This window comes from Syngnathoides biaculeatus, chromosome 4 (genome assembly GCF_019802595.1).
Source record: "Syngnathoides biaculeatus isolate LvHL_M chromosome 4, ASM1980259v1, whole genome shotgun sequence".
Classification (NCBI taxonomy): domain Eukaryota; kingdom Metazoa; phylum Chordata; class Actinopteri; order Syngnathiformes; family Syngnathidae; genus Syngnathoides; species Syngnathoides biaculeatus.
In genome coordinates this window covers 3593721-3619112 of record NC_084643.1, presented here as the reverse complement: position 1 = coordinate 3619112, position 25392 = coordinate 3593721, and the positions used below count along the sequence as shown (strand labels likewise).

Sequence of the window (25392 nt, the reverse complement as noted above, 5' to 3'; positions counted from 1 at the left end):
ACCCTGAACTGGTTGCCAGCCAATCTCAGGGCACGTAGAGACAGACAACAGTCGCACTCACAATCACACCTAGGTACAATTTAGAGGCTCCAATTAATGTTTTGGGGATGTGGGAGGAAACCGGAATCCCTATAGAAAAACCCACGTATGCATGGGGAGAACATGCAAACTCCACTCAGGCGGGGCTGGGACCGAACCCAGGTCCTCAGAACTGTGAGGCCAACGGTTTACCAGTTGCTCCACTATGCCTCCTCCTAAAGATATATTGATGTATTACCTGCTTTAAATTGAAATCGAAAATGCATAAATGGCTTCGTAATTCCAGTGGGTGAAAAGTGATGCCTCGTCATACAGCAGAAAACGTATCGAAAACTTAAAAGCATCTTATTTATTTGGGACGTCTTTCCGAGATCTTCGAACCTTAAACCACCGTGCAAATAACATTACCTAAATCTGTGTGTTTGGTTAAGATGTAGGTGATGTCATCCTTGAAGAAGAAAAAAAACATGTAAAACCAGTGCGGACAAATCGTGAGTCATTATTTCAATGCGCTATTTTGCACGCAAAAGTAACCTTTGAGAAGAAGAAGAAGGGGGAAAAAAAAAGAGATGTTTGAAAATGCGCTGTGAAGAAAAGCAGACTCAAGACTCCACTCTTGCCTCTCGGCTTTTCTGGCATCTTTCTTTGCAGCTGATATTGAGGAACAGAATGATTGTGGGGTGTAATAGGCACAGAGGTGGGGGGGTGGAGGGGGGGGGGCTACTGAATAGACCTCAATGCTTTTACAGCTTTCCTCTCTACCCACCATGGAAGACATCTGACCTTTGAGGGACGAGTATGAGGGAGAGAGGAAGGAGAGATAAAGAGGGAGGAGTCGTCGGAATAGAGAGAGCAGGGAAATTGGAATGAAGAGTGGTAATTCCTTAGAGAGGGAGAGGGGAGGGAGGGAGGGAGGGAGGGAGGGAGGGAGAAATGTCTAAAGGCCAGCAATGAGATTGTCTGACTAGTGGGTTGCTATAGCAACGGCGGTAGTACTACTATACACTACATAGTATGAATGAGAGGAGGCTATCTATTGTTGTCACAAGTGGATCGGTCAAAGAGGAGAAGAAATGCAAGCCCAAAAGGTTCCTTTTCAGTCTCTGAAGGGTTTTGCATTCAATGACATTTCTTAATGTCCCCCCCCCCCCTCAAATGGGACCACCGTTATAGTCACCTTTAAAATGCATATAATGTATGTGTTGAATAGTCAGTCGCAAAATGAAAATGTCTTTTTTTTTTTCCTGCTTTATCCGCCTTTGTGCAATTTGGTGTGATTTCCACTATAATTGGGCCGTCAATTAGATATCTCCCCCTAGTGGAGGTATTTGGCCCTGTAACGTTTCTGCGCCGGACTCGCCGAGCTCCTCACTGACTCTCTTCACCAAATTCACTTCCTGCGGCTTTTCCCACTTGACACCGGAGGTTCTGATAAACTATCATCAATGCAGATTGAGATAAATGATCTCCCTGGCCGGAGCAGCACTCGACTGCCGCGCTCGTGCCGGGAGAGGCGGATTGAGGAGCTACCACGAGCCGAAGCTCGCCTGCCAAAGCGGATTCCTGGATGTGGATTGACGTGACGCTTCATTCGGATTCCCGGGTGAGAGTTCGACGACGCCCAAAAGTCCCGAACTTGCTCTTTTTTTTTTTTTTTTCTACTCTCTGCGAGGTTGTCGTGTGACACCGGCCCGCGCGTAATGAACGTTTCCTTCCTCCGAGGAAGTACTGGCTCGTGTGGGCCCCGGAGACAGGAGGCGGTGCGGCTCAGCGATAATCGCATTGAATGGACAATGCGGGCAGATAGGTGTGGGCGAGCTGGCGTGCGCGCGTTTGACCGGGAAGGGGTCTGCGGGAACTGGACGTGAATATAAACGCGAGCTAGGAGGTCAACAGCAAAACAAAGCGAAACAGGCAGATAAGGAGCATTGATAGCCAGCTTTGTCACCTGTGGGTACAAAGATGTGCTTTGAAGATAAACATTTGGGTTTCAACAAAGAGGAAGACACCTTTCGGCGCATACGCGTCACATCCCACCGACGCTGTTTCGCCTGTGACCTCGAATTTAATTTTTCTAGCAACGAAACTAACTTAAAGGTCCACTGTCATGAAATCCATGATTTTTAGTATGTTATTAATGAACCCATCTGTTTTTTTCACCACAAAACATGATTTGGCTTTCTGTATATGCCGCCATGAAAATACTCTCGAGGGATTTGTTTTCAACAAGAAGCAGGAAGTGACGTACAGGGCAGTAGCGCACCCGAGCGGTCTCGTCTGTTTACACTAGATTTACCTGCTGGAAGATAGCTTGTTGTTCCTTCGTGTTAGCCAAAATGCCGACTCGTTGCACTGCTTGATATTGCTCGAACACTCGAGAGGATAAATTCGCTTTTCATACTTTTCCAAAACATCTGGCTAGTCGTGAAAAATAGATTGCACGGATGCAAAAGACGAGAGCTTCGTGTGTTCCAAATGACAGGTGGGTGTGCATAGAGCTACTAAAAAAAAATAGTTGGGGGTAGGACGTAATCCTTTCAGAACAACAAAAGATCCACGTCCGTAAGTCAGAGTTGCGAAATGTGTCGACGTGCCCATCGGCGTCGTGTCCGTCAATCACGGCTTTGGCCGGGGTGGCTCATCTACGCCGCACGGAGTTGGATCGAACGGGGAGGTGGTCTGGCCGCATGCGGTTTGGCCGTGATCCGCATATCATCTCAATATGGCTTGAAACGATAGGGGTAATATTCGAATGTCCGGGAATGACGTCACGGGCAGAAGATGCAGCCAGTATGGCGACCACTTGGATGTCGTCGAATGACACTTTGCGCATGGATGACGCTCTCTCCGCTCATATTTATTTTTTCATATAGACATTGAAGTGAATAATGTTATTTGTATTTTTCATTACAATATCTATTTTAGAATGTTTATAGGATGACACTTGGGCTTTAAACAACTATTTAAGGAAGGCCACGCACCTTTTATATTGTGCGGAAGGCAATTACCTGAAATTTGTAACGATTTAGCCTTTATTACGTTTACAGGAGTAAGCGATTTATTTATAATGTAGCACAAGTATTTTAAGTACATTTTATAATAAGGGGAAAACTTTGGACTGTGTATTGCCGATGGAAGTCAAACAAGTTAAGGACAGGGAAAAAAAAGTCTAAAGATTGTGTAAAACATTTTAAAATGAATTACTGCCCGTTTTAAATATTGCTGTTTCACCCTCCAAAATGTATTAATAATTAATAATCTGTCCAATCATCGCTTTCCAGCTGCACTTGTCCCCCGTTAGGTTTCGCGGCAATTCGAGTCTCTCCTGGCCGACGCTGGATTGGTCACCTGTCAACGGCTGTAATCTTCAATACGAATAATAAAATATGTCGCCGGGTATGCCGTAATACAAAAAAACATTGATCAAGTCACTGATTCTTGCCACCTTTATTCGCGTTACTTGTCATTCGTTTTGAAATGTGATAAAGAGCCAAAGGTTTTCCTTCTTCATTTGCCTTCTTTCAGCAGAATTGTTGTGAGACATTAAAAGTATGAACGGGGGGTTGGGGGGGTTTAAAAGCCAAGAGCAGGAAAATAAACGGGGACATGTTATTGGTTTTGTTTTTACGAGACATCCACATCCAGATGAAGTGTTTCCTTGCGGGTCCGAGAAATAGACTAGACCAACCTGTAGGTAGACCTTTGGCCCCCGCTGACATAACACTGGAAATAATGCCGTTATCAAATCAGTATCCACGGCAACGTCAGGATGTTTTTTTTTCTTCGTTTTTTTTTCCCCCTCCCCCTGAAAAGTCCAAAATGCCATTTGTAGCTCTGCTCTTATCAGGCCCGGACCGGAGGACACGGACTGCCCTTCCCTGCGACTGCAGACTCTTTTAGGAATCTGGGGCCAGCGCTTACCATTGTGCTGTCCTGCAGGAAGTACGCTTGGGCGCTCACTCCCAGCATTCACTGGGTTTCCTGTGTCAGGCCACCATGTCCTGTGTTTATTTTCTTTGCTTTTTGTCTGTATCCACCCTATTTCGTTTTTTTTTTCTTTCTTTTTCTCTTTTTCTCACATCCAGCCAACCGCACAGAGAGGATGGCACTACCATCAGAACAAGTTTTCCACAATGACAAGTGCGGCATTATCTCTTGGCGGGCAAACTCTCCTGCCACCATCAAGGGTGACCTGCCTCTTAAATTCCCCAGAAAAAGACTTTGCCCCCACGTAAACCAAAGGGCTGGGTCTCAATCAATTTCAAATTAAGCGGTTCTTTCAATGAACATTGTCTTTGACAAATAAGCCCGTTATGCCTCGAGAAAAGGGATAAAGGAAAGCCCATAAAACAACCTCTTCAAAGTAATTATTGCTCCGCTTGGAGTTTTTCCTGCGACTCTCAAAGCAAACTGCTTTGGAAAACTTTACAAGGTGTGATTGATAGAGATCATGAATGATGTATAAAGTCTATTTTGCCCAAATCAATACTGAATTTCATTAAGACTCACAATCTTTTCCGAGCAGGCTTTTCAGCCCCCACCCCTCCCCCTCCCCAAGTATGCACCTGATATCATTCCGTATCAGGCCCTCCAAACAAGGTGCCCCGTCCGATGCTGACTCGTCCAGTTCTCTCCAAGTTGTCTTGATATGGTTTGGTGTGCCACAAAGAGATCCCTTGCATGCTAAACGATGACCTCCCAGTCGGAGCAATGCGCCCCCCCCCCCCACGCTCCCACCCCACTGATATCCCCGCGGGGATCGTTCACCTCCAGCGTCCTTTGTCCCACTCGTCTGCATGTCTGCAGCGATGCCCGTCCTGCTCCTGCATTCAAAGCCAGCTTCCACCCTGGTGACGACCATCCACCTTGACGGGGGCGACGAGTGGCACCTGAAACTTTTATGGCAACTTTTTTTAATTTTTTTGTCCTCAGATGAGAAAGGGGAGAGACTAAACAATGGACCTTTCCGACCTGTCAATCACTCGTACAATAATAGCCAATCAGATAGGCACGCTCCTCTCGCCATATTGTCCCACAAGCAATGCTGGTTGCCAGTAGCGTGCGCTTGGAAAAGTTAATGTTATGAAGAAAATGGTCCTCAGATGCGCTTGGGGAATGTGGGATGAAAGATATCCGGCTAGATTACAAGGGGCCTGGTTGATTCATTTTCCAAAGCCTAAAACACAGTTGACAAAGTGTCTACGACGGATTAAGGCTCGCGGAAGAGCGCACGTACAACCAAATGTGAACAATATCAACAAACACAAGGCTGTATGTTCGAAGGTAAGGGAGTGACAAGTATCTTCTCTGAGTTTGATAGAATTATTATCACTGCTTTATACATTGCAGGAGAACAACTTTCACTTTGTTAGTGTATCACCGACCTGCCGAATGAAGTGTGTCATGTTTTATGCCGAAGAGTCGGGTTAGTGATAAATAAATATGCAATGTCATGTAAGAGAAAGGTCTATTTGCTTATTTGTATCACACCGGACTTTTAAGACAGAGATCTGGGTTCCATTACGAGCCAAGTCAAATGAATACCCCCACTCACTTATAAAGACTGCAATGATATTACTCATGATATTTCCAAGTAAAAAGTACTCACCCTGCTTTATGTGTGCAGAATGATTCCACTATTTTATCCTGTTGCATTTCAATATGAAGTTTGTGAGGCGTCAAACTTTTTTGCATGGATCGCCAACGTTTCGTTGTAACTCTGACACTGCGTCCTGCTCCATCCAAAATCTTAATTCCGTGTACCTATCCTTGCGTGAAATAGTCGAGACCGTTGTGTGGAACTCTCTCGGACAAGTCTGACGCATTTGCCAAAAAAACATCCAGCAATATTATCTGGAAAAATGCGATAGAGAATCGACTTAAAACCTGTTCCGTTCAGTTGCCATTTTGGAAGCTTGTGGGACATGGGAACTGTAGCTAAGGGGGCGGAGCTTATGATCGCCAATCGGAAAAAGGTCCATTTGGAAGCAGGGAGGAGAAGAAAAGGTCTCATTTCCTCCACGATGTGTATATGCAGTCTGCCATAGTCCAAGATGGCGTCCGCAGACGTCGGGCGGGCCTTCGTACTCGTACGTGCTTGCCAGAAACTTCAAAAAAGATAGTTTGAACTTGCTTAATTACATCATGATTGTGTCAAACGTGTTCTTTGATTTTTATTGAAGAGAAATGGAACCGACGGGGGAAAGTGACATTGTTTACAAAGCGATAAACTGCGGCGTACGAGACAAAAGTCTCACCCTCCCTCGTTGTGGTCCACATCGGTGTATCACTTTCAAAAGTGAACGTGTGAAAACAGCAGCAAGTCAGGCCAGGGATCACTCACAAACGTCACTTTGCAACGCCATCGTGGCTCCGCTCTGCTTTTCCTGTTTGGGTGGTCAGTTTTCCGCTTCCAAATATTACTGCGGGAAAGCACAAAAAAAAAAAAAAAAAAAACATTTTTGCATTGAAGGCTAAGACAATGGAGGAGATTGAGATGTTTCTTGTATTTACTTCTTACCGTGTGGCTGTTGGCCACGATAAGGGTACAAATTGTATTGAGAGCAGACTCAGGCCAGTTTTGGGAACAGCAAAGTGCAGACTGTAAGGGCAAAGGTCAAATTGGCATATTTGCACATGTTAAGCATTTTTCCCCATTTTTCCTCAAATGAGCCACCGGGCAATGGTTTATGTTCTAGTGGCTTGGACAGTCCTCGGGCCTTCGGTGGGCACATAAACAGTAGTAGCTGACTTCCCATTATCCTGATTAGGATCAGGAAAGAGAAACACTACTAAAGAATATAGATTTCAGTCAACAAATATTAGAGTTGAGGTTGTAAATGATCATGTACAGGTTAGCTGGCATCGCCTTAGTGGTGGATAGGTTTCCAATGACGTCACCACCACCGGCAGACCAATCGGATAAATTAACGATAGGGAGCTTGGCTTCGGCCCGGCTGGCTCATAAATACTGTCTGGGAGTCTGTTGTTTGTTAGAAGTGAGCCGCATATCATCTAAATATGGCTCGAAACGATTGGTTAGTATTGCCCCGGTCACTTCACTCGATTCTTTGAAAAGAGCTTCCGTGTCCCATAGTAGGTGGCACAGCGTGTTTTCAATGGCGAATGTCGCGATGTGACGTAATGAACAGAGGATGCAGGCAATATGGCGACCACTTGGATGTCGGATGAGACTTCCGCAACTTTGCGCATGGATGCCATGCTCTCCGCTCATATTTATTTTTTCGTAAGGACATTGAAGTGAATAATGTTATATGTATTTTTCATTACAATATCTATTTTAGAATGTTTATAGGCATGACACTTGAACTTTAAGCACCCTTCCTCTTATGCGCTTTGTAGACTGCAGTAAAGTCCAACGCCCCATAGAGGTAAAACATAATACTGCACTTGAGGTTTGCAGTCAGTGATAACATATGAAAACTTCCGGAAAGCTATCAAATGTATGTGCAGAGATGGAACAAAAGTATTGTATTGAGTTTATGAAAGAGGCTCAGGGAATTGGCTATTATAGCGTGTTAGCCATATTTACATTAAGAATATCAGCACAGCATGGAGCAATTCAATTACCATGATTTCCGGCCTACAGAGCGCACCTGATTATAAGCCTCACCCAGTACATTTGTAAAGGAAATGTCATTTGGTATATACATAGGCCGCAGCTGTGTAAAAGCCCACATTGAAACATGAGATATTTGCAAAGAAAGACTGTACACAGAGTTTAACGCTAGCGCTGCCGTGCTAATGCTAACGCCGCACGAACAGGTCCGGTTTGAAAAAAAAAAAAAACATACCGGTAAAAATCCCTGACTGGCAATCCCTCACTGCAGCAGCAAGCTGGCGCAGCGCTATCTGGGCCAGACCGGTAAAAGTCACTTCCTCGGCACATATATTCCACCGGTCTCACTATTACCTTTTACGCTCAAGTGCCCCCTTGTGGCCGTTAGAAAAAAAAACGCACAAATTAGCCGGGTTAGGTTGGAAGCGTGTGGAAAAAGGTCGCGTTTTATAGGCTGGAAATTACGATACTTGAAATCCCAGGTACAGCCAAGTAGTTTGGCCAATGGAAATGCTTTAATAGTCCCGCTGAGTGCAGAGGGAAAGACTCAAACACGTCATCAAAATGGTTCCGGACAATCACAAAGCCGCACACGTCCAGCGCTGTGCACAACCGGCAGCCGTATGCGTGCGTGGCACTCGACATTTTACGGCAGAGGTCAGTCATCGTGTCCTCTGGCAGCGGGCAGGCGGCAGACCGGTCGTGTGCGGCGCTTCGAGTCACGTCGCCACCGTGGGTCGGAAATAGAGGTTGTCGTCAGGGTGGCGGGTGAGACCCCGGATTTGTCTGACTGGTGCCATTCGCTGGAAAATGAAGTATTTTTAGCGCTCACTGCTTTTATTTTGGTTAAACATGTTCAATGTAACAACATCAAAGATAAGCGCAGAGTTAGCGATTCACGTTCTATTTTTAGCTGTCACGGTATCAAGCTCTAAATTTCTCTCTTATACGTTGCAGCTAAAGCAAAAAAAAAAAAAAAAAAGCATTCATTATCTCAAGGACTTGTAGTTAGCGATCATTACGACATTCTTTGGGTTTCAGTCATTGCGAAAGAGTTGAAAAGTACCCAAACCCAAATTCAGCACATAACGTATTAACAGCTTAGAAAATGTCTGCGAGGGGCACAGCAATGGTTTGATTCTACTGAGAAGTGATTTAAAAAAAATAAATAAAAAGAAAAAAAATGAAGTCAAATTTTCCAACTCCCTGTCTTCACATGTTATTACGCAACATACGCAGAAGCCATAATCATAATCCCAAACGTGAGAAGACACACAACAGTGGTGGCGCTACTCACGCTGGAATCTTCTGCTCCTCTTGAACTTTTTCAACCCCTGGACCTCTTTGTTTTCTAGGAGTTACTTTCAACGCATAAAATATGCAGTCCAAATGTCTCTGCCCCCCACCTCTCCCCCCAAGAAATAGATGACAGTTACCATGGCGACCTGGAATAACAGCAGTGCACAACAATGTTGTGATGGGCAGCGCACTCCGGGAGGCCGATGCAGGTGCTATTTTCTTTCAAAACAGAAGAGCCCCCAACCCCCCCAAAAAAAAAAAAAACAATGTAAAATATGGATCATTTAAAACATTGACAACATAACCTTGCAAATTGTCAGACATGCTCTAATTACTCTCAAAAACTACATAGAGTATAAGAACGAGTACACTTTTTATCTTCATAGAGTATTGGCATGAGGTTTTAACACTACCATTTAGTTCGTTTATTATCCCGCCCAAAATATCTTCAAATTTTGTACGGTATACTATACAGTTCTGATCTCATAAAATCTATATACATATTTCTACATTTCTTCCTCTTTTTGTTGAGGAATTTTTGTAATGTCTCACGTAAAAACACTTGAAAAATAACCGTTACTAGCACCAAAAATATAAAAAACATTTCCATCCGCACTTTGTGTACATTTCAAAACCTGCAATAACAAAGTTTTCAAATACTTAAAAGTGGCCACAAACACACACAATAACGCCTCAGTACATCCTAGTACATGTCGTACCGAAATTCCCGGGATACAAGCCGTGACTTTTTTCCACACGCTTTCAACCCTGCGGTTTATGCGGTGATCCGGCTAATTTGTCTATTTTTTCTAACGGCCGCAAGGGGGCACTCGGGCGAAAAAGGTAAGAATGAGACCGGGGGAATATATGTGCCGAGGAAGTGACTTTTACCAGCCCTGTTAGCATTAGCATTAGCTTTAGCAAGGCGCTAACGTTAGCGCTAGCGTTAGCACTAGTGTTAGCACGGCGCTGGAGTTAGCGGTAGCGTTAAACTCTTTCTGTGTACCATCTTTCTTTGTCAATATCTCGTGTTTCAATGTGGGTTTAAATGTGGGCACTTGCAGCTTTTACACAGCTGCGGGGTATGTATGTACCAAATGGTATTTCCTTTACAAATGTACTCGGTGAGGTTTGTAACCAGGTGCGCTCTGTAGGCCAGGATTTACGGTAAATGAAATGATGGCTACTTGCACATTAACGTGTATTTCGAGCTTGAAAAGACGAGTAATTCTGCCATTTCTCATTATGTTAACTGTTTATTTAAGTGTGTGCAGTAAATTTATTGTATCAGTCCTCTTTTATGATGTTACATTTCAAAATTATTATTATGACTTTTTTGGGGATTTTTTTTTCTTTTGGACGGGTGGGGGTGTATAAAGATAGATTCAAATAGAGAAATTTTTTCTTACAACCATTTTTTTGTTGTTGTTTTTGTCAAAATGTGATTTGTGTACCAAAATGTTTTCACCCCAACAGTGGAAGAATACACTTTTCAAAAATACCTGTGTAGATGTATATATGTATCCATTGACCTTATCTAGTTAAAAAAAAAAAAAAGTTCCCTTTAAGTCCCTTGCGTTGAGAATCCTGCGTACTAAATTGAGTCATCTTTGGCAAACTATGAAGTGAAAATCAGGTTTGGAAGACGAGCGCGCGTATGAATCAAACTTATGTACAGTATGCGGCGGGCCTGCCAGGACCTAATGCGTTGCACATTGCTGGAGCTTGCACACTTGTACAGCATCCTCGCCCACACACGCATCGAGACGCGCTCCACATTCAAACTGCTACGCATATTTTTCTCTGAAATAGACACGCCAGTGTTGCTACAACAGAAGGACGCAACTACTAAACAACCAACAGTATCATTTTACACAAGTACAACTTCATGTTTCTATGGCATAGGAAACTGGAAACTATTAGCCAGTTCTCTTTTTTTTATTTTTCTTCTGACAAAATCCCAATTTTCAATGGATAATCTCAAATTTCCCCCCTGAAAGAATAAAGTGAACATTTCAAGGTGGGGTTCGTGATTGTCGGATCCAACAAATATCTTCTCATGGGATCGCTTTGGCAACGGGGAAGTGGAACCGATCTATACTGCTTTTTAGATTTTTCTTCTCTTAAAAAAGAAAAAAGAAAGAAAGAATCTGCATTTATGAAAACCAGGGAAGCCTTTGCGATCGTGGAGATTGTGCCGATTACGGCTGCGGTTGCCTGTTCGCTCGTCATGAAGATCAAAATGCAACTCTGCTACGTTGGCGTTTGAAACTCGGGTGATCCTCTTCGGGTTTTCATTTGCTGCCATCAGTCTGCGCATCAATTCAGCCAAAGGTCACCTATGAAAAATGACTCCAGAATCAGGGCCAAATACCTTCTTGCAATACATGGAATGGAAGTAGTGCAAAGTTTGATGCAAATTGGGGATACGGGAGGACTCCATTGTTTGATGTTTAATCTACATGAATGTAAATTAAACCCCTTATGTGTTATGTGCATCAAGGCACGCCCTCCTAAAAAAAAAGGTTAATTATTTAAGGTAGCATGGCTCAGCGTATGAGTAATTCCTTAAAAGGAGGACAATTTATGCAGTGAGATTTTTTTAAAACAACCTTCTTCTTTTCCTTCGGCTTGTCCTATTGTTTTCTGCTGTATAACGAGGGATCACTTTTCATCCACTCGAATTATGAAGCCAATTATGCATTTTCTACTTCAATTTGTTCTTCGTCTTTTCCTTTCGGCTTGTCCCGATTAGGGGTCGCCACAGCGTGTCATCTTTTTCCATCTAACCCTATCTCGTGCATCTTCTTCTCTAACACCCACTGTCTTTATGTCCTCCTTCACAACATCCACCAACCTCTTCCTTGGTCTCCCTCTCGCTCTTTTGGCTGGCAGCTCCATCCTCAGCACCCTTCTACCAATATAATCACTCTCTCGCCTCTGGACATGTCCAAACCATCGAAGTCTGCTCTCTCTAACCTTGTTTTCAAGACATCCAACTTTGGCTGTCCCTCTACTGAGCTCATTTCTAATCTTATCCAACCTGCTCACTCCAAGTGAGAACCTCAACATCTTCATTTCTGCCACCTCCATTTCTGCTTCCTGTTGTTTCTTCAGTGCCACCGTCTCTGATCCGTACATCATGGCCAACCTCACCACTGTTTTATAAACTTTGCCCTTCATCCTAGCGGAGACTCTTCTGTCACATAGAACACCAGACACCTTCCGGCAACTGTTCCACCCCGCTTGGACCCGTTTCTTCACTTCCTTACCACACTCGCCATTGCTCTGTATTGTTGACCCCAAGTACAATTAAAGAAAGTAACGTACAATTTTTCCCTCCTCGAAATTGACCATTTAATTTTTCTACTATTCTAATGACACGAATGGGATTGAAAAGAACTGGTTTGAAAATCTGATGTGGAAATCATACAATCTTTTAACAATTACACGTAGACATCAACAGAATTGTGGCAAAAAAAACAATACTGAAAACTTGTGCTATATTTAATATTTATGTGTGGTCATCATGAGGGAGGGACAAGAAAAACAAAGTGATTTTTAATGAGTGTTTAAGAGCTGTTTAGTTATTTAACGATGATCTAGGAATGACTTTTATGACAGCCGCAGTCACCGTTGTGTCTCGGGACAGCTCGAAACACAACGCATTACATGACGTTTCACGGAGCCCAATTGTTGGCGGGGGCGGGCAGAAAACTTTCCGATTCTGGGATGACTCGTGGAACTTTTGGTGCATCGGACGCCCTGTGAAATGTGAAAGTCTGAAATTCGTGAGTTGTATTGAGCGATGTTACAAAACGTGTCGGAAAGGAAATATAAGGTCTGTGTTTTTTGACAGATATCAGTGGAGCGCGGTGCACTCACCACATGACCTCTATTATTGTATTCAGTGCACCTTTACATGAAGGGAACTGAACCATGCTGCAGTCATTTGGGTGGTAAATGGTGCTACAGAAGCACACGGCGGTACACGCCGGTACACGTTGGATGTCACCTTGCCCAAGCTGTCCGGTTAAAGCGGCGTTCGCTCACAACACGGCAGAGAGGAGACAGCCGAGGACGAGTCGGTAATGGGATTGCCGCACCCTGTTTGGCTCCGTAGCCGTGAGAGCTCTCAGCTGTGACGTGTCTGGAGAACGTCACTTGGATGCTGGGACTGCTCAACCCGCACAAACGCATTCTTTGACGCTCTTTCAAATCATGTAAAGAAGAACCAAAAAAAAAAAAAAAAAGGCCCGCTGAACAGACTGTAACCGTAAGCGTGAGCGCATGCGCGAATTAACGATGCCCGCAGGAGTGTCTTGAGATTCCCCCTTGAGCTGTCGCGATCTGCACACTGGAGATAAACGAGGCAAGAGGAAGCCATGTTGCTTGTTCGCTTCTCGACTTCCGTCTGTTCCCAAATGCTGTGTTAGAGAATTATTCTGGACAAAAATGAAGACGCCACCCGCGGGCGTCCTCTCGTAAAACGTGTGGATGTGTGAGGTCAGAGGTCGCAGGTGTTTTATAGCGTCTTGCTGAAAATCTATCAAGCGCATTCCAAAGTTGTTTATTGGGCTTGAGACTTGGAAACTTTGCATTCAGTTGTTGGCATTGCAAACGCTTGGTTAGCCAAATCAATATTATGAACCTCCTGACAAATTTATTAGATTTTTTTTTTATGCTACGCGAATCAGCACGTAACGACCTGGCTCTTGAGTGCATTACTTTACTCAGTACACTAATAAAGCAGTTGTTAAAGTTGACTTCAACTTGAAGGAGCCGTGTTATGCAGTTTTTTCACAATTAAAGCCAGGTCTTGATGGCATGCCAGTGAGTTTAAATTTTTTTTTTTTGTCAAAAAGGATCAAGAAATACAGTACACTTTTAAGCCTTGCACAACTCAGAGGAGCCAGTCCTGTCTCATGCAAAGAAGCCACTACTCACCGCAAATCCCCCCACTACATGGCAACAACTGCTCTTCAAAACTCTTTAAAAGTGACTGAATTTGAGAAATAAATGAAAATGAATCTAGGTGAAAACGTATTGTAACCATGGGTCCAATTTCATTCCTGATTTTGTACGATTAGATTTTGACATATGACAGACCTGCTCAGCCATCTTCAAGTTTTATGTTTTGCGACAATTTGCTGTGGTTGCCAAGCGTTGGCCCTTTGTCTTCCATTTAGTGGTAGGTAAGTAGGTGCATGATTTTGTAAATCTCAGGTAAACAATTGGAATTTCCGGAGTACAATCAGAGATTTATTGTGCAATTATCAGATTTGTACTGAAATGATGATCACAGGGTATTGAAACCATGTGACTGTATCCCTGATATGGCCCTTTCTAGAAGGTGATAAATCTACCAGGCTCCTCCATGTTTAACTTTAAGGGGAGGGGGGGAATCCATTTTCCAAATCCCTTCATCCATGGCCTACAGGTTATCTCTCTCTACTAGACATAATCCCAGACCCTACACCTGACAAAAACAGAAAGGCGTGGGGGTGAAAGTGCGGAAAGAGGAAAAACAGAGGGTGGACCAGGACGGTAACACAGACGGGGGGGGGGGGGGGGTTGAGAGAGGCAGCGAGGAGTCGCTCAGGGAAGCAGCAACGCTGTTCAGTCAATGCAGTAACACGTAAACACGTTCCTTCATCCAACGGTCTTCAGAGGGAAGGGCGCAGACCTGTCAACGATTGTTAACATATGTGTCCAGGCTTCCTCTCGCCTGAAGGAGGCTCAGCACCAGAGATTTATGGCTCCCGGGGAAGAAGTGGAAGTGTGTTATTGATAAGTTGCTGAGAGAAGGCAAGGGGCACCCACCGCGCTAATTAGAGGATGAACCTGCAGCCCATTGATTGAACCGAGTGGCGGATGGACACAGCCAGGACCTTCTCCCACGATATCGCCGTCAAAGTCTGACCTCCACGCGGACGAGCGACCGCCACCGAGAGTATTCCCGACTCAGGTGTGATGTATCCACTGAGTGTGAGCCGCAGTTGTTCTACAGCCAGCGTGAGCGGTGTGTCGCTGTGCTCATGTGGGAGGAAGGAAAAATGCAGTACTTGTGTAGTACACCCAGGATTCAGCAGTGGTTCCAGTAACCGCAGTTCTGGAGGCCGGCCCAGTCCTTCTAGACGATACTGAGCAGTGGGACGCACCATTGTTTGAATTGGCTGCACATTCCTGTGTTTTCATTATTGCCCAAAAGAAAAAAAAAAGGGGGGGGGGTGAATCATTTTGGACTGAAAAGACCCTTCTCACTGTCCTTCTTTCCTTCCACAACAGATCCACAATGAGAATGAGCTCTCTCCCTCTATTTAATATGCAAAAGACTTATTCATACTATTATTATTTGAGGTGCGGGGGAACATGCTTACGGTGGTACAATACTGAAGTTCAACTATTTTGTGGTTGATGCTGTTGCTTAAAAAAAAAATCCATCATTCATGACATGCCTCGAGATATAATTTGTGAGACCTCAGTGTATCCCGCCAGACTTAACTCAGCCAGCACGAAAGGATTAACTTGCATGCGTGTTATGTTATCGACGGTAAGGTGACGTACCTTGCTGCGCTTACTACATGCTAACTACTGTGCCGCCAGCTACTGTACATAAGCACCGATGATCGAATTCTCTTGGAGCTTTTGAATCTTAAATCCTGTCGCTAAAGCGTATCCTCCATAGGCACGGTCCATCCCAAAACAGTTTTTCCATCCGTTTTACCGACACGTGTGTACACAATGGTGAAATGTCCCAGATTCAGGAGAGTGTTTGAATCGTTCATTTAAAATACACAAAGGTATAGCGTACCAACATCTTGAGTAAACACATTAACATTGCATAACTTCAATATGTAGCCAAGAGCATTCGAAAGCTCTCAATCTCATTCATAGCGGATGCTTTCCATTGACTTTCTGTAACGCCAACTTCTTCTTTTCCTTTCGGCTTGTCCCGTTAGGGGTCGTCACAGTGTCATCTTTTTCCATCTAAGCCTATCTCGTGCATCTTCCTCTCTAACCCCAACTGCCCTCATGTCTTCCCTCACCACATCCATAAACCTTTTCTTTGGTCTTCCTCTCGGTCGTTTGCCTGGCAGCTCCAAGCTCAGCACCCTTCCACCAATATACTCACTCTCTCGCCTCTGGACATGTCCAAACAATCGAAGTCTGCTCTCTCTAATTTTGTCTCCAAAACGTACAATTTTGGCTGTCCCTCGAATGAGCTCATTTCTAATCCTATCCAACCTGCTCACTCCAAGCGAGAACCTCAGCATCTCCATTTCTGTTACCTCCTGTTCTGCTTCCTGTTGTTTCTTCAGTGCCACCGTCTCTAATCCGTACATCACGGCCAGCTTTACCACTGTTTTATGAACTTTCCCTTTCATCCTAGCAGAGACTCTTCTGTCTCATAGAACACCAGACACCTTCTGCCAACTGTTCCACCCCGCTTGGACCCGTTTCCTCACTTCCTTACCACACTCTCAATTGCTCTGTATTGTCATCCCAAGTATTTGAAGTCGTCCACCTTCGCTATCTCTTCTGTCTGGAGCTTCACTCCTCCTCTTCCGTCCCTCACATTCATGCACGTATATTCTTTTACTTCGGCTAATCTTCATTCCTCCTTTCCAGCGCGTGCCTCCATCTTTCTAATTGTTCATTCACGTGCTCCCTGCTTTCACTGCAGATCACAACATCATCTGTGAACATCATAGTCCAAGGGGATTCCAGTCTAACCGCATCTGTCAGCCTATCCATTACTACCGCAAACAGGAAGGGGCTCAGGGCGGATCCCTGATGCAATCCCACTTCCACCTTAAATTCTTCTGACACACCGACGGCACACCTCACCGCTGTTCTGTAATGGCAACCATACATTTTTATTTCTCATTCAAATATATTCCGACCAATGAACGATTAGTCTTCAAGATTGAGTACATCATCAACACGAGCTTGCTTTTACCGTCTGAAGGAGAAAGAGGCACTTTTTTTTTTTTTGTCTCCACATTAAACTTGTTTCTGATCTTCACCGGTGCAAAACCCGGACGAATCTCACCGATTTCATCCCCAGCAGTAAGTGGAAAGGACTCCCCACATCATCCCCCTCCTCCCCAACCATGCTCCCCAGCCCCCCTCCCACATCTGCCGCTCCCTCCTCCTGCGCCCAGGTGAGTGTTGACGGCGCTTCAGCAGCAATGGAATTACACAGGCAAGGCGAAGAAAGCGGACAATTATCTTCAATATCTGTCAGACACATGACAGCAACAACCCCCCCACCCCCCTCCGCTCGCCCAGCCCCTCCCCGCCCACCAACACACCACACACACACACACACACACACTCGTAAACCAAAGAAAAGTACAAAGAATGGGGGAGTGTTGTGCTTTTGATTGTTCAGAGGCGTAGAAATCTTCTCTCGCCCCCCCACCCCACTTCCTCAATGCCTTTTTCTGCTCATTAACCACTACATTTGCATGCAGGCTGCCAAAGAGCAGGCAGCAATAGGGAAGGAAATAAAATAAAAGGGTTAGAACAATAGTAATCTCGTGCGTGTGCGCGCGTCTACGCGTGCACTTGAATCTTCGACAGTGACAGTAAGTACAAGCATTCACCTTCTAAAGATTGATACTAAGAACAAGAAGGAAAACTATTCAGGTGAAAGGTAATGTCTTTTTAAAACCAGGTTTTTTTTTTTTTTAGTTATCAAAATGCACACGTCGTTAGTTTGTCGCTTATTTTATTGAAGGGATCCAAGATGTAAAAGCAGGAAATACTGTCGATTGAAAGAAAGTTGAGAACGACTTCAAACTGAGCATTGAGAATGTCGTGTGTCTGCACTTTCTAGCCAAATAACTTTGACCTTGGGATTTCTGCCTCGTAGGAACGAAAGCTAATGCCCTCTGGTCTCATGCCCGTAACCGTATCCAGACCGGACCTAATGGAGCTCAACCGTATCAGGAGGCTAGAGGGATGCTGAGGATGGGGCCGTATCACAGGCCTGGGACAGACCACGGAGGAAAGACTCTTGGCAAACAGGGAAGGTCGATGAAAGACCCCCATGGGCCACGGAATGGATTATGTCTCCTCCGCACTCAGCGCACTGATAACCACATCAGCTTCAAGGACCCCCTCAGGGCCATTACAGGTGAGGCTAGCTATCGCTCTCACTTATAGTCACGACTCCTTGATGCATTAAATGTGCTTCCGATGCATGAGACCGTAGACCGGTCTGCGCTTAAATGAACAGAGGGGAATCAGGAGACCAACGTGGAGGCAGAGGAAACAAGTAGAGGCCATTCAGGTAAAGCGCAGAGAAGGCTCACCTTTGAGGAACGAGTACTTCCGAAGAGGAGGGCGATTGGGGATTTGTGCTAATAGCGTACACTTGATCACGCCATTACCTCAAATTAGGGTTAATTAGCCTCGGTAAACCGAGCTGCAGACACGCCTCTGATGTTGAGCCCAGAAGGCACGCTGCGGTACCTTTTTACAGCCCGGTGGTTGATTTTTGGGCTCGCGCAGCACGGCACCGAGGCAATGGAGGGAGCCGGCCCGGCTGGCTGCTAGCAAACGGGGAGTAATTATCAAAGAGAGCTTATAATCAAACATCCGAATCGCAAACACTGACTATAAAACCCCTTTGGCTTCCATCCAGGAGTCGTTTTATCCAATTAGGTAAATGGCTGTAATGGTGGGGATTGAGGCGTGGGGTGTGTGTGTGGGGGGGGGGGGGGGACTAAGGTAACAAATGAATGGAGCTCAACGATCATACAACGCAGGGTGATATTTTCCAGTATTTTTTTTTAAACTGCTAATGATTAGCCAAAGTATTCCATTGACGAAGTGGCCACCGCACGCAAGTGAATGGAAACCTGTTTGATGGGTTCCTGTCGGTCCAATCCAGCTCGACAGCCACAGCAGCTGTTGACAGCGTGGGCCCCCTTCCCGTTAGTGACTCTTATTAATTACCCGATGTTACAGAGTTTGACAGCTGGGTTTACTTTCAAGAGATTTTGACACTGGTCGGAGTCGGACGAGGTCTCGTCAAGACTGCTCGATTGGTGGATGATCCAAATAGCCTCACAATCAGTTGTCAAATGGCGTTGAGTGAAATACTTGCTAAATGTACACGCTCTACTACAAAACAAGAGTACGGCTGAGAGATAAACCAGTGACTTCAGGTCTCATTATATACAAGTCCTGGTGGTTTTGATGTTGCATGACCCTTTGCCATTCCCTTTAAAAATCTGCATTTAAACAGTGATTGCGACAGCTCTCAGTTTAAAGAGCTCTCGCCTCACTTAGCTCTCTCTCAACGAGTTAATTGGAAGCAGGATTGTTCAGCGGTGATGAAATCCAGATACAACCCGGGGTGTGTTTGTTCCGCTGACTACCTCCGCCACAATCCGTAGAAATGTACCAGACGCGTTTAAAAAAAAGGAAAAGAAGAAGCAATTCTAAGCCCGTGCCCTTCACCGCTCTTTTAAACCTGAAAGTCAAATTCCACATTGTCCCGACACTTCAGTGGACCACGAAACAATCGGCCGTTCCTTTTTAGGTGAGTGACAGGCTATGCGACTGCGGGCTATTGCCACGCACTTGTTAAGCCAGGTACTCTTCCCATCTGCCATTCAGGCAGCGCCTGACGCTACACCAAGACTATTTTGCGAGTTATGCAAATAGCAAAGTCACACACCGCAAGCAAGAGTGGGAGTATTTAGAGAGGAGCCTTCGACGTCTCCTGGAAAAATAATGTTCGCCGGCGTGACATCATACACGGGCATTACAAGTGCGCTTGGGCTTCCGGCAAAGACATCACTGCTAGCAGACTGTAACCAATGTCTGTTGTTATAAATAAGAAGAAAAGATGATATGTTAAATACTGATCAATTATTGAACAGACAATTTCTCAATAGACAGTTTTGTTATTGCGAGCATGTATAGCTGCAGCAATAAAACTGTTTTTCGATGTAGACTTTCGAGTCTGTGCACCTACGTCACAGAAAACACGTGACTGGCTATATTGACGGTCTAGCAAAGCATTGCTCAATGCTACGTCGGCTGGAGACGGCACGAAAATGCGTCTTATAGCACGACACCCAGAGTTTTGTCCGTTACCGTTAAACATTTAGACGGTGATAATAAACGAAGGTACATGGGAAAGTGAGAGACATTTGGCATAGAGGGCCCATATTTAATGCCAGAGTTGATGTTTTCCCTGATGTGAAAGTGGACTGTTAACCCGGTTCTGCTTGTCATGGCCAACTGGATCTACACATGGATCTGGTGAGTAAGTCGTCGAGATTTACACGCAAGAGTTTGAAAGTGTGTAAAAGTCTGGAAATGACCCCTGGTTTTACACAAACTTGCATTCATTAACTATGATTGGGAAAAAAAAATAGACAGCGAGTTGGCTCGTTCGTACACGAAACGTGTTGCGGCCACACGTTAAACGTCGGTAAACCTCTCCATGACGGACGTTTTTTTTTTTAAATATGCAATGTTCTCAAATGAGTCCAATTCATATTTAAAAAAACAAAATAAACCGCTGAGATAGGCCCCCATACACGGAACCATGTTGCAGCCACACATTAACTTATGTAAACATCATTGTGACCGACGGTTTCTTTTCTTCTTTTAAATACGCAGTGGACTCATTTGAGAAAAATGCATATTAAAAAAAAATGTCTGTTGGGGAGAGGTTTACCGAAGTTTAACGTGTGGCTGCAACACGCTTCCGTGTATGTTGGAGACGACTTCCTGCCTTTTTTTTTTTTTAAATGCATTGTTCTCAAATGAGCCAAATGCAGCCCTATGGGGGGCACAAACCAGTGCAATCTGTAGGCCGGTCCCAAGCCCGGATAAATGCAGAGGGTTGCGTCAGGAAGGGCATCCGGCGTAAAAACTGTGCCAAACAAATATGAGCGTTCATCTAAAGAATCCCATACCGGATCGGTCGTGGCCCGGGTTAACAACGCCCGCCCCCGGCACTGCTAACCTGCAGGGCGTCGGTGGAAATTCAGCTACTGTGGGTCGAAGACAAAGAAGAGGAGGAAACCGGATCCAGCGTCAGAAGAAAAAGAGGAATGCACAGAGCCTACAACTGAGTTAGGGACTTTGAATGTTGGGACTATGACAGGAAAAGCTCAGGAGTTGGTTGACATGATGATTAGGAGAAAGGTTGATATTCTGTGCATCCAAAGAGCAGGTGGAAAGGTAGTAAGGCTAGAAGTTTGGGAGAAGGGTTTAAATTATTCTACCACGGAGTAGATGGGAAGAGAAATGGAGTAGGGGTTATTTTAAAGGAAGAGCTGGCTAAGAATGTCTTGGAGGTGAAAAGAGTATCAGATCGAGTGATGAGACTAAAATTTGAAATTGAGGGTGTTATGTACAATGTGGTTAGCGGCTATGCACCACAGGTAGGATCTGACCTAGAGTTGAAAGAGAAATTCTGGAAGGAACTAGATGAAGTAGTTCTGAGCATCCCAGACAGCGAGAGAGTTGTGATTGGTGCAGATTGTAATGGACATATTGGTAAAGGAAACAGGGGCGATGAAGAAGTGATGGGTAAGTACGGCATCCAGGAAAGGAACTTTGAAGGGCAGATGGTGGTGGACTTTGCAAAAAGGATGGAGATGGCTGTAGTGAAACACATTTCCAGAAGAGGGAGGAGCATATAGTGACCTACAAGAGCGGAGGTAGAACCACGCAGGTAGATTATATTTTGTGCAGACGATGTAATCTGAAGGAGGTTACTGACTGTAAAGTAGTGGTAGGGGAGAGTGTAGCTCGACAGCATAGGATGGTAGTATGTAGGATGATTCTGGTGGTGGGTAGGAAGATTAAGAAGACAAAGGTAGAGCAGAGAACCATGTGGTGGAACTGAGAAAGGAAGAATGTTGTGCGCGGCCTTCCGGAAAGAGGTGAGACAGGCTCTCGATGACAACCGAAGCTCCCGGAAGACTGGACGACGACAGCCAAGGTGATCAGAGAGACAGGCAGGAGAGTACTTGGTGTGTCATCTGGTAGGAAAGGGGAGAAGGAGACTTGGTGGTGGAACCCCAAAATACAGGGAGTCATACAAGGAAAGAGATTAGCGAAGAAGAAGTGGGATACTGAGAGGACTGAGGAGAGGCGAAAGAGTAGTACATCGAGATGCGACGTAGGGCAAAGGTAGAGGTGGCAAAGGCTAAACAAGAGGCATATATGAAGACATGTACACCAGGTTGGACACGAAAGAAGGAGAAAAGGATCTCTACAGGTTGGCCAGACAGAGGGATAGAGATGGGAAGGATGTGCAGCAGGTCAGGGTGATTAAGGATAGAGATGGAAATGTGTTGACTGGTGCCGGTAGTGTGCTAAATAGATGGAAAGAATACTTTGAGAAGTTGATGAATGAAGAAAATGACAGAGAAGGAAGAGTTGAAGAGGCAAGAGTGAAGGACCAGGAAGTGGAAATGATTACTAAGGGGGAAGTCAGAAAGGGATTACAAAGGATGAAAAATGGGAAGGCAGTTGGTCCTGATGACATACCGGTAGAGGTATGGAAGCAATTTGGAGAGATGGCTGTGGAGTTTTTGACCAACTTATTCAACAGAATACTAGCGGGCGAAAAGATGCCTGAAGAATGGAGGAAAAGTGTTCTAGTTCCCATTTTTAAGAACAAAGGGGATGTTCAGAGCTGTGGGAACTATAGAGGAATAAAGTTGATGAGCCACACAATGAAGTTATGGGAAAGAGTAGTGGAGGCTAGACTCAGGTCAGAAGTAAGTATCTGCGAGCAACAGTATGGTTTTCATGCCTAGAAAGAGTACCACAGATGCATTATTTGCCTTGAGGATGCTGTGGAAAAGTACAGAGAAGGTCAGAAGGAGCTACATTGTGTCTTTGTGGATCTAGAGAAAGCCTATGACAGAGTACCAAGAGAGGAACTGTGGTACTGCATGCGTAAGTCTGGTGTGGCAGAGAAGTATGTTAAAATAGTACAGGACATGTATGATGGCAGCAGAACAATGGTGAGGTGTGCCTTAGGTGTGACAGAGGAATTTAAGGTGGAGGTGGGACTGCATCAGGGATCAGCTCTGAGCCCCTTCCTGTTTGCAGTGGTAATGGATAGGCTGACAGATGAGGTTAGACTGGAATCCCCTTGGACCATGATGTTCGCAGATGATATTGTCATATGCAGTGAAAGCAGGGAGCATGCAGAGGAACAATTGGAAAAGATGGAGACATGCACTGGAAAGGAGAGGAATGAAGATTAGCCGAAGTAAAACAGAATATATGTGCGTGAATGAGAAAAGTAGAGGGGGAAGAGTGAGGCTACAGGGAGAAGAGATAGCGAGGGTGGACGACTTCAAATACTTGGGGTCAACAATACAGAGCAATGGAGAGTGTGGTCAGGAAGTGAAGAAACGGGTCCAAGCAGGTTGGAACAGCTGGCGGAAGGTGTCTGGTGTGTTATGTGACAGAAGAGTCTCTGCTAGGATGAAGGGCAAAGTTTACAAAACAGTGGTGAGGCCGGCCATGATGTACGGATTAGAGACGGTGGCACTGAAGAAACAACAGGAAGCTGAACTGGAGGTGGCAGAAATGAAGATGTTGAGGTTCTCGCTCGGAGTGACCAGGTTGGATAGGATTAGAAATGAGCTCATTCGAGGGACAGCCAAAGCTGGATGTTTTGGAGACAAGATTCGAGAGAGCAGACTTCGATGTTTGGACTTTGGTTCAGAGGCGAGAGAGTGAGTATATTGGTGGTAGGGATGCTGAGGATGGAGCTCCCAGGCAAAAGAGCGAGAGGAAGACCAAAGAGAAGGTTTATGGATGTGGTGAGGGAAGACATGAGGGCATTTGGGGTTAGAGAGGAAGATGCAGGAGATAGGCTAAGATGGCAAAAGATGACACGCTGTGGCGACCCCTAACGGGACAAGCCGAAAGGAAAAGAAGAAGAAGAAGAAGTTCTCAAATGAGCCAACTTGGCATTATAAATACTTCTTGAGAATTTGAGATCGAGAAGAATAATTCCCATCTGAAATGAAGTGATCGCTACACAGTCGTGTGTATTTGGTTGGACACCATCCATCACGTTTAATTGCCGAAATCCATCGATCTTTTCTCGTCTTTTCAGTTGGTATTCACTTGCACGAGCCATATACAAATGCAAGTGTACAATAATGTTTGATTTTCACAAAAACCCATGGGAAAACCTTGAGGAATTATTACAACGTACTTGAGAAGGACTCGGAAAGAGTTAAGAAGAAGAGATTTTCTTCGGTTCTCCTACTTTCGGCCTTTGCCCCACCTGCACCGTGAACAATCCTGCAATGTTCTGAGCTTTCCCACAATATTGCAATCATACCACGTCAGCTATAGAGGTGACGACATACTTTATTTCATTTCTATCCACTCGTCCTCATTGCGGTCACGGGCGTGCTGAGCTTTTCCCAGCTGACTGTGGGCGAGGAGGTGGGCTACACCCTCAATCGGTTGCAGGCCAAAAAAAAAAATTTCTTATTCTATTTATAGCATAAAATTATTGTTTGACTCGATAGAAACGCTTAAACAGATCAAATGTGTGACAGTAAATTACTGTGAAAAAACAATATAATTAACCCAAAATTACTGTGCTAATGAAAATGTTCGATATATCTGGATTTGGCATGACAGGATTGAGGTGATTGATGTGTAAAAATAAAGATGGTTTTAATGAGCAGTGACAACAAAACCCCTGCATATGTTCCATGAATATTTGTGTGTCTTTTCAGCAATGTCTGTCACACTTTCACCAAAGTACAAGGACGCATTTGATTTTTTTTGTTTTTTTTTTAAGCTGGCTTGCTTGCTCGGTGTGTTGAGGTAGCAGCTTGACTATTTCACTTTAAAGCAGTCAAATACCTGTTGAAGCCTCTTCGCAGCAAGTGGGTGACTTTAAAAGCATTTCCTTCCTGCGACCTTCCCAGTCCCATCGATAGACTCAGTCAGCCACGATCCTGCTGCCGCTGCCACCATGTTTGATTTTAAATGATTTATTTGTGTGATGCCGATGCAGATGCGAATAGGTATTTGAACACCTGAGGAAGCCAATGTTAATATTTGGTACAGTAGCCTTTATTTGCAACTACAGAAGTCAAATGTTTCCTGTAGTTGTTCACCAGGTTTGCACACACTGCAGGAGGGATTTTGCCCCGCTCTTCCACACAGCTCCTCTCTAGATCAGACAGATTTCCAGGCTTTTGCTGAGAAACATGGAGTTTCAGCTCCCTCCAAAGATTTTCCATTGTGTTTAGGTCTGGAGACTGGCTTGGCCATGCCAAAACCTTGATATGCTTCTTACAGAGCCACTCCTTGATATTCCTGGCTGTGTGCTTCGGATCGAAGACCCAGCCACGACCATCTTCAATGCTCTGACTGAGGCAAAGAGGTTGTTCCCCAAAATCTCACAATGCATGGCCGCGGCCATCCTTTCCTTAATACAGTGC

The 25392-nt window shown here is 44.8% G+C and overlaps 1 long non-coding RNA gene across 1 annotated transcript in view; it reads left to right on the top strand.

The window, feature by feature from the left end:
• Positions 1-19958: 19958 nt before the first annotated feature.
• Positions 19959-25392, top strand: part of LOC133499129 (uncharacterized) — a 30916-nt gene continuing 25482 nt past the window's right edge. The window contains exon 1 of the long non-coding RNA XR_009794556.1: positions 19959-20203. This is a non-coding gene — a long non-coding RNA (uncharacterized LOC133499129). The remainder of the gene's footprint in view (positions 20204-25392) is intronic.